Below are 11,300 nucleotides of genomic sequence, written 5' to 3' on the forward strand. Positions count from 1 at the left end.
ATGGCATGGCACTGGGTAAATGCTTAGTAAATCTTCTGGTCTTTCCCCTATGTTGAACTATCTGAAAGGATCCCTAAAATCAACAATACAAGATGTTTTCACTGTTTTTCTTAAATGTTATAAAATTAATTGTAATTAATTAATTAATTATATTTTTCCATGGAAAAAATACAGCTTTCCTCAAAGTTAATCTTGCCTTACAAAGTTCTTGTTCAATTTATGACTAGTTGTAAATAATAGTTTTTAGAGGTATCTTCTCAACCTTCATTAAAAATCTGTTTTAAAAAAATTGTTGAATATTTTCAAGTGGTTTATAAAGTACAGTGCATATTATATTTTGCTTTCTCCCTAAATACAGCAAGACTTACTCCAGCTACCTATTGTTGTGCAACGTTTATTGTGATGAATAGCTACAAAAAATTAATTTTGCTCTTGAAAGCCAGTCTGGAATGACTCAGCAAGCTGTTTACACTCAAGGTTTTTCTTGCTCTTGGCCTTCAGATAGCAGCTACAGCCAGAACACTGTCAAATGCTGCTTCAGAAAGTCTTCCAGGTCTGGTCTGGAAAGACTTGAGTATCTGAGGATCGGCCCAACAGGGGAACATAGGCATTTCTTTTTATCTCTTAAAAGTTTGTCCATTTCTGTTGCTGTACAATACTCTGTACTATTACTATGCTACAGTTAACTCATTCAACTATTGATGGTTATGTGGGTAATATCTAGCTTGGGACAAAAAGGAATTATGCTCTGAGGACCATTCTTGAACCTATTTTTTGGTGCACGCGCGCGCACACACTCACACACACACACACACACACACACACACACACATTCCTCGGGTATATACCCTGGACTGAAATTACACAGGCATTGGGTATGTTTATATATTACCAAAGCAAATAATTTTGCTAACTTATTGTAACAATAATATTACCTACTAGTTGTTCATAGCAGTGGTGTTACTTCTCATTCTCCCCAGTTGTTAACATTATTATTTTTTCTTTTCATTTCACTTTAATACATCATTGTGGTTTTACTTTCCATTTTCCTGGTGGATTATAAGGTTGAGTAACTTTTGGTGTTTTTATTAGCTGTCAAGTTCTCATATTGTGAAGAGTATTCTAGTCTTTGTCCATTGCTCTGTTTTTTGCATACTGACTTAAAGGATTAAAGTTTAAAATCCTGGGCTGGAGAAAGTTAATTTAATAGGCTGAGTGAAAATTTTGTGTGAAGAAAGCCTGAGGGGCCGGGCGGTGGCGCTGGAGGTAAGGTGCCTGCCTTGCCTGCGCTAGCGTAGGAGGACCGCGGTTTGATCCCCCGGCGTCCCATATGGTCCCCCAAGAAGCCAGGAGCAACTTCTGAGCACATAGCCAGGTATGTGTGTGGCCCAAACCCCCCCCCCCAAAAAAAAAGAAAGCCTGGGTTTGAGTCCCCGCACTGTATGGGAGCATAGTCAGGAATAATGTTCAAACACTGCTTGACTTGACTCCCAAAATCAGATAAAATAAAATAAGGTTCTTTTTTTTTGGGGGGGGGGTCACACCCAGCAGCACTCAGGGGTTACTTTTGGCTCTGTGCTCAGAAATTGATCCTGGCAGGCAGAAGGAACCATATGGGATGCCGGGATTTGAACCACCGTCCATCCTGGATCAGTTACTTGCAAGGCAAACGCCTTACCGCTGTGCTATCTGTCTGGCCCCAAAATAAGGTTCTTTTGCTTAGATATAGTCAATTATATTTTCCCCGTGTAGTTCTTTGTTTCCTCAAATTAGCATTTTTAATAGCATAAAATTTTTTGGAATGTATTTTTATAACACTTTGATTCACAAAGTAATAAAAATTAGTAATTTAACTCCAGTAATTTATTAGTTTTTTGCTTTATAAGTACTGCTAGTGTACCATATTTAGAAATATTTTGCAGATTTAAGGGTGAATGGATGTGACATCTATCTGTCATCCCATTTACTATCAGGGCTAATTCGGCTGACTGGCTGCCTAGGTGGGTATCTCCTTCCTCCCTCACCAGTTCTTGTGCATTCCTCCTAAAAAGTATGTGCTTTAAGGAAGAAGACCACCTTCCCCAATAAAGATGGGATGTTTTTAGGTGGAGCTGGAGGGGTGGCACAGCGGTAGGGCGTTTGCCTTGCATGCAGTGAACTTAGGACGGACCGCAGTTCGATCCCCTGGTGTCCTATATGGTCCCGAAGCCAGGAGCAATTTCTTAGTGCATAGCCAGGAGTAACCCCTGAGCATCACTGAGTGTGGCCCCCAAATCCAAAATAATAATATAATAATAATAATTATATAATAATTAAAAAAGATATATGAATAGTTGTGGTCTCTTGTTAGAACCTCCAAGAAATATTTACTTTTCCTGAAGATGTACCTCCATGCTACCATATAGACATTTTACAATTGATTATTTTCAATGGTTTACTAATTATTTACAATTGACCATGATTTGACTTTGTATATACTATGAGGCAAGGGTAAATTTAGATATTTTCTAGACTAACCATTACTGACTAAAATGATGACAGTATCCACACTAATGTTCAGTGTCTCCTTAGTGATAAATCAAATGTCCATATACCTATATTTGGTTTTGGATCTTCTACTCAGTTGCACTAGTCTGTTTTGAATCGTCTAGAATACTGTCCATGGACAGTATAACCTGGAAGTAACTATGTAACTGTGTATGTTTTGATACATAGTGGTCTTTAAGAATATACATTTATTCTTTAAGTGTTGGTTATCCTTAGCCCTTTCCTTTATATTTCAAAGTGAATATTATAATCAGTTTGTTAGGTCCCACAAAGTATAATTTTCTCAGGGCTGGAGAGATAGCATGGAGGTGGGGCATTTGCCTTGCATGCAGAAGGACAGTGGTTCAAATCCCAGCATCTCATATGGTTCCCTGAACCTGCCAGGAGCGATTTCTGGGCATAGAGTCAGGAGTAACCCCTGAGCGCTGCTGGGTGTGACCCCCCAAAATATATATATAACTTTATGGATATTTCTTTCAAATTATATTTACACTACAGAGCATATTAATAAAGAATTGATATTTTGAGTGGGAGGGATAGACTTTAGGGGTGAAGTTTTGCATGTGGTTGCAACAGCTGCAAGCTTGGTTCAAATTCCTGGCACCACATATGGTCTCCTAAGCACCATGAGGATTCACTCCTGAACACAGAGACAAGAATAACTTCTAAGACTACTAGGTATGGTTCCCAAATCCATATACTTTTGATATCAATATTTTATATTACCTTATCATGGATTTTCAATTCACAAGCATAGTATGGTACTTTATTAAAACTTTACTAATATTTTTAGAAAAAGTTTTATTTAACTAACATTAGATTTACAAGACTGTCTTTTGTGTGTGTGTGTGTGTGTGTGTGTGTGTGTGTGTGTGTGTGTGCGCGGGGGGCGTGCGTGTTTGGGCCACACCCGGTGACGCTGAGAGGTTACTCTTGGCTATGCGCTCAAAATCACTCTTGGCTTGGGGGACATATGGGACGCCAGCGGATCAAACCACACAGTTCGTCCTAGGCTAGCGCAGGCAAGGCAGATGCCTTACCGCTTGCATCACCGCTCCGGCCTAAGACTGTCATTTTAAGAGTACAATTTGGGGATTGCCCACATCCAACAATGCTTGGGATTTATTCCCTACACTGTGTTCTAGGATCACTCCTTACAGGGTTCAGAAGACCACATGAAGCTGTGTCTGCTCTGGGTTAGCTCCATACTCACTCTGTTCTTGAAAGAGAAATAAACCAAGCCATAGAAAAATTATGGTTATACCAGTCATATAGTTGAAAGCTGGCAATCTTGGGAGGAGAGCACAGGCCAATGACATCCATCATCCAAACTGCCATTTTGCTATGGCACTGCTTCACCACACCTCTATGTTTCTCCGTAGATACCAATCTGACCAAAAGCCAGGTATGCCGATATTTAAGCGAATATTACTAGGACTTTTTGGAGTGAGTACAGCCAACCTTCCTCCTGCCTTCTCATACTTCTGGGAGAACTGTCAGTCAAAAATATTCCCCACAAAAGTTGCAGTATAAGTAATAGTGTTTTGAATTCCTGAACAGACAACTTCATTTGTTTAATACTGTCATCCCCATAAGATGACAATTTAGATGCCAAAGTATAGCTGAAGGCACTTAATCTCTAGAAACAAATGAAATAACAGAATGGCCAGCTAGCATCAAGAGCTAACTAAACTCTGCTAATGTTTTAATGACCTCAATGATTTTCACAGATTTGCTTGTCACTGTGCTTCTCCCCACGCACTCTCCTCACTTTCTTCTATTATCTTTTTATTATTTTTTTCTTTCTATTCTTTTTACAATAATTTTGTTTTCACTTAACTGGAAACAAATGTTTTACAGTCAACTACATCAACTATGTGATACATGTTCTTTAAATAAAGTAATTAAAAAAGACCAGATGAAATGCCAAGGATCAAATACAGTGTCCAGCACCCCTTATGCTATACTTAAGTGTCAGGGGTTAAAAAAAAAGCCAAAATATATATTTTGATGTACTACTTCAAAATATATGTTGCCATACCACATTCGCTACCTAAGTACTAGTCAGTATCCCTCCACGCACAGACCATTGGACCTTGTCTCCCTCATCCCGCTGGCAACATCAGTTCTACAATCATAGTTCTAGGGTGTTTTTCTGTTTGGCTTTGTCTATTCCCTTGCTTGCTTCTCTATATCCTTGTACAACTGAGGTTATCTGCTATTTGTATTTTTTCCTCTGATCTATTTTATTTAGCACAACTTCTCTAGTTTCAGCACTTTGTTTTCTTTATCCTCTCTTGTAGCATTTTGTAGTTTTCCTGGTGGTTGTTCTTGCACAACTTTTAGTAGATTTATTCCTGGATATATGATGAAATGAATGCTATTGTTAATGCTATTTAATATTTTTTTACTTTCTATTTTTTATTCCTGGTAGATAAAAATAAAATTTTTGTATCATCAGCTTCCATGCAGTAGTCTTGTAAGTGCAGTAATATAAAATTCTAATCAGTAATTTGAAATCTTTAGTATTTTCATGTTTGATTATGGTAATGGTAAATCGTGACAGGTTTTAAATTTTTTATATTATTTATATATAATATATTATATTATTTATATGTTATTTTATATTATTATTTTTTCCTCATTTCTTTGTTGCCTTGTTGCACTGAGTAGATCTGATAGTTTAGGATAAATAGAAGGGATGATGAAGACATTCTTCTCACCTATTTCATTTTAAGAAAAACAGTTCAATATTTTATTGTTAAGTATCATGCCTACCAGATTAAAGAATTTTTATTCCTAATTTACTAGATTTTTGAAATCATGAATAGTATTATATTTTGTCAAATTATTTTTATTCACTTTGAGTTTCATTTTTCTTCTATTTTGTTAATGAGTTATATCAATAGTTATGTGAATGTTGAAATAATATTGCATTCTTGGAATAAATGCAATTCTATGATATCTTTTTCTCTTTATAAATTTCTGAACTTCATTGACAAACATTTTGTTTAGGATGTTTGCATCTACATAATAGGATTGTGAATTCTTGATACCAAGTTTATGCTGATATTGTAAAAAAGGCTTGAGAGTATTCTTCCCTTTTCTTGTGGCGCCTATTCTTTGATAGGGATTTTATCTATCCTTTCCCTTTCCTCTATTATATTGTCATGACAGTTGAGGGAGGGCTCTGCTGCACACACACACTGAATTCTTAGGAAGTGTAGCTCCATAAATATCCATACATGGGGAACTTGTATAGATGGAACAAAGGCAGGAGAATATTTGTGGCCATTCAAGTGGCATGTCAATTGTGAAGTTGCCAAAGGTGGGATGCCTGATGGTGAAGGAAATAGAGAGGTAGCAATGACAGGACACCCTCACAAGAACAGCTGGAGAGGGAGACTGAATATGTCTTGATGCCTCTGCATCAACTCATTGTGTTCATTACCTGCTCTTCTGTCCCCTTCCAGAAAAATCTCAGGGACTAAAGTAGAATGAGAAATGTTCCCAGCAATTTCACTTTTAATGATTATTGATTTCATGCACAGAGACAAGGCAAATCTCTCACTTAAAATTTTTTCTGAATATAAAAAAATTTTTTTCTGGATACAGTAAAAGTATTGCAAACCATGGTGCCTAAAATGAAAGAAGGAGTGTCTACCATAGAGGCAGACTTGTGGGGGGAAGGGGGACAGAAGGTCACATGAAGGAAACTGGGGACACAAATGCAGAAATGAACACTGGTGAAGGAATTGTGTTGGAACACTATGTGACTGAAACTCAACCATCAACTTTTTAACTCTTTATCTCACAGTGATTCAATTTAAAAAAATAATAAATAAATAAATTTTTAAAGAAATTTCCTTGGAGTTCATGGGACTTTCTTTCATTTCTGGTTCACTTTTCTGTTCTTTTCCTTGCACGAAGACCTTTTCTGCATCGCCAAGAGGTGACTGGACTTGCACTTCTGATATCAGCCTTTAGTGCTGCACTCTCTTCTCTCCTAGCTTGTACAAATATGCCTTTTCACCCCACTTAGTCTTCCCTGAACCACTGACAGCATTTATCTGTCCTCCTCTTCGGGATTTTCAAGTCCGCTGGGACAACCTTTCAACTCTCATCTCAGTCACTGGAGGCCTTCCCTAGATTCTTGTGTTCTAGGCGTATTCTTATTGGGTCCCAGTCCCACCCAAGCAGCCACTTTACTAGCTGATGTTTAGTTGCTAAATATTCTATTTTTGTGAAATTCGACTACTGCCATTTATCTATGGGTACATCAACACTTGGGATTTTAGAGTTTCAGTTCTACTTTCTAGCATTCTCTTGCCTTGATGATTTTGTCAAGTTAGAAGAACACTTTCTATTTTACTCTTGGGTATCTAAGGGAAAAGTCCCTTCTGTCTACTTTTCTCCAACCTCCAACCTCCACTCATTTCCTGCCTCCCCCTATACCAGACCAGCTTTTCACTGGTTCCTCCCTGGAGTCAGAAAAGAAACACCAGCTAATCCTCTTACTTGGTTTCTTCTTTCCCTAACCTTGTTTCTTGTCACTTGATTCCTCTTTTTATTCACTATTTATCTTCTATATCCAGTATCTTTCCTTCATCCATAATTATAAAACTATTTGAATACCTGCACTTCATCACAAACAAAAAATGTATTTTTAAAAGGGCAATTGTATTGAGTTAGCTTAATCTATAAACTCTATTTAAGAAGTAAACCTACGGTGTCGGAGAGATAGCATGGAGGTAAGGCATTTGCCTTTCATGCAGAAGGACAGTGGTTTGAATCCCGGCATCCCATACGGTCCCCTGTGCCTGCCAGGGGCGATTTCTGAGCATAGAGCCAGGAGTAACCCCTGAGCGATGCCGGGTGTGACCCCCCCAAAAAAAACAAAAAAACAAAACAATAAAAGATGTAAACCTACCTGTCTGTATATGTTTATGAAATATATGTTTATGAGCTACATATGTGTGTGTTTCAGGAGGTCTTTATTTGTGTGTGGTAGGGCAAGAGAGTAAGCTATTGGAGGAAACCACCCTGCTAACAGAGTCTTGTGGGTAAAACAAGTTTAGTAAGGGAAGGTGCAAACATCCATCAGACCTGTAAATGTGTGGCAAAGCAGAAAACATTATGATAGTTATCTATAAGCTTAAGTAGAATTATGAGAACTATAAATTATGTGGCCTATAGTATTCTTATTGGAAAAATTAGATACTCCCTTATATTTAAGATTCTACATTGAGTGTGTAGATTGGTTGTTGATCTACATATATATCCATAATATATCCATATGCTCCTGGCTATGTAAATCCCTTGTTCTAAAATGTATGTTTTAACTTATGGAGAAGAACATACATGACAGGAATAAGGGAAAATTGGAGGATCACTACATTAAAATTATAGCCAGGCAGCCCTTATTCGGAGCTGCTTAGGCAATCTCCATGCCCAGATGAACCACTGTATTTCATTCTTTGTGACAACTCTTGTGGGATAGAGACAACAAAGGTGGCTGCACATATATATTCTAGTCAAAGAGCCCCACCACAACATATAAAAACACCACCACACTACATAGGTTGCAGTCAGAAAACAATGAAGATCCCACCATACCTAGTGAGTGAAGATAGTGATCTGAAGACTCAATTAACATCAGCCATCTCTATACTTCTCTGATCAGGACTTTAGAGAGGAAATGTCAAGGCTTTTCAAAGAAACCATGAAACAGACAGCTCATAAGACTCAAGAGGATCTGAAAGTAGAAAGTAGAACATTTCAAATAAAAATATAAGGCTAGAAAAACTTGGTAGGTGAAATGAAAAACTCACTGGAAAACCTCACTAGCAGAATAACAGCTACTGAGGACAGAATCAGTGAGCTGGATGATGAGCTGTATAACACATCCATTCAACATGAGAAATTGGAAGAGTCTTAAAATAAATGAATAGAAGATGAAAAGTATCCTTAAAATAAGTGAATAGTCAATAGACCTATAGGATAAATTTAACAGGAACAACATAAGAATCACTGGGGTCCCAGAGGGTCAGGTATAAAACCCCAATGTAGAAGCAGAAGTCAAAGACATCATTGATGAAAAATTCCCAGAGCAGAAGAATGCTTGCATCCACATTCTGAATGCCCAAAGAGTATCAGCTAAAAGAGATCAAAATAAAATCACTGCAAGGCATATCTGAATCACAATGATTAAAACCACAGATAGAGATAAAATACTGAAAGCAACAGATTGATGAGGGGAATTACATTCAAAGAAGCATCCTTAAGATTTACAACAGTTTTATCACAAGCAACCCTCCAGGCATAAATATAGTGAATAAAAAAATATGGGGCCGGAGAAATAGCATGGAGGTAGGGTGTTTGCCTTGCATGCAGAAGGACAGCGGTTCGAATCCCGACATTCCATATGGTCCCCCAAGCCTGCCAGGAGCGATTTGTGAGCATAGATCCAGGAGTAACCCCTGAGTGCTGCTGGGTGTGACCCAAAAACCAAAAATAAATAAATAAATAAATAAATAAATAGTGAATATAGTGGGGGAAAAAAGACTCAATGAAATAAATAACTTACCAAGAATACTCCACCCAATCAAACTTTTATTCAAGTTTGAAGGAAAAATACACAGCTTCACAATTAAACAATAGCTCAGGAAATTTACAGACTCAAAACCAACCTTAAAAGAAGTATTTGAAGAAATTCAGACTCCACAAACATAGCAAACTTATATAAAAGTATGGCAAAAAAAAATCCCATGAAAATCATCTCTTTTAATGTCAATGAACTAAATGCACTAATTAAGAGAAATAGAGTGGCAAATTGATCAGAAAAATTGAATCCAATTTTTTTTCTGCCTGTAGGAAACACATCTAAATAGTCAGAGCAAACACAGACTTAAAGTCAAAGGTTTGAAAACAATCCTTCAAGCAAACAATTTCCTTAAAAAAGGCTAGAGTAGGGGCTGGAGAGATAGCATGGAGGTAAGGCATTTGCCTTGCATTCAGAAGGATGATAGTTCGAATCCCAGTGTCCCATATGGTCCCCCAAGCTTGCCAGGAGCGATTTTTGAGCATAGAGCCAGGAGTAACCCCTGAACGCTGCTGGGTGTGACCCAAAAACTAAAAAAGAAGAAGAAAAAGGCTGAAGTATTCATACTAATATTAAATGACATTGCCTTCAGGCTTAGAAAGGTTATAAGAGACAGATAAATCATTTCTTAATCAACAAGAGATGTGTACATCATGAAGAAATCACACATCTAAGCATATATGCACCCAATAAGAGACCATCAAAGTACTTAAAACAACTGCTAAAAGACTTAAAGACATCAATATCAACACAATAGTATTAGGAGACTTCAACACTGCTCTGTCACCTCTTGATAGATCAAACAGGCTAAAACTCAGCAAGGATATATTGGCTTTGAAGGAAGATGCATTCCAGAGATGTATGAATGGCTTATTATACACAAGTCAATCAATATAATACACCTATAACAAAAGTAAAAGCATATATCATATGATCATAGCAACAGATGCAGAGAAAGCATTTGACAAGATCCAGTACCCATTCATGATAAAAAAAATCTCTCAACAAGATGGGAATTGAAGGAACCATCCTCAATATAGTCAAAGCCATATACCACAACCCTATGGCAAGCATTATACTCTATGGGTAACAACTAAAAATTTTTTTTCTAAGATCTGGCACAAGACAAGATTTCCCCCTATTATCAATTCTATTTAATATAGTACCATAAGTACAATTCTATTTAATATAGTACCAGGAAAAAAAGATATCAATATAGGAAAGGAAGAATTCAAGCTCTCACCATATGGTACATAGAGGGAAATGTAGACAGAACACTTCATGACACTGAAGCTAATGGCATCTTCAAGGAAGAAATACCACTGGCCAAACAAGTGAAAGCAAAGATAAAGATATGGAATTAAATTAAACTGAAAAGCTTCTGCAACTCAAAGGAAATGGTGACTAGGATACAAAAACTAACAATAAAATGAAAAAAGCTACTCCCCCAATATCAATCTGATAATAAACAAAATTTACCAGGCCCTGGTAGAATTCAGCAAGAAAAAATATTCTAACCCCATTCAAAAATGAGGAGATGAAATAAGCAGACATTTCTTCAAAGAAGAAATACAGATGGCCAAAAGACACATGAAAAAAAAAAAAAAGCTTCACATCACTAATCTTCAAAATTGCAAATCAAAACAACAATGAGATATTTCACAACATAGAGACTGGCACACATCACAAAGAACAAGAACAAGCAGTGTTGGCATGGATGCAGGGAGAAAGGAACTCTCATTCACTGCTGGTGGGAATGATGTCTTATCCAGCCTTTTGGAAAACAATATAAATATTATTCAAAAACCTAGAAATTGAGCTCCAATATAATCCAGCAATACCATTCCTAGGTATATACACTAAGAACACAAAAACACAATACATAAAAGCCCTCTGCATCCTTTTGTTCATCACAGCCCTATTTACAGTAGCCAGAATCTGGAAAAAACCCAAGTGCCCCAAAACAGATAAGTGGCTAAAGAAACTGTGGTACTTCTACACAATGGAATACTGTGCAGCCATTAAGAAAAAATTAAGTCATGAAATTTTCTTATACATGGATGGATATGGAGAGTATATGCTGAGTTAAATGAGTCAAAGAGAGAGGAATAGACATAGAATACTCTGACTCATTTGTAGAATATAAGGGGGG

Source organism: Suncus etruscus, chromosome 13 (genome assembly GCF_024139225.1).
Source record: "Suncus etruscus isolate mSunEtr1 chromosome 13, mSunEtr1.pri.cur, whole genome shotgun sequence".
Classification (NCBI taxonomy): domain Eukaryota; kingdom Metazoa; phylum Chordata; class Mammalia; order Eulipotyphla; family Soricidae; genus Suncus; species Suncus etruscus.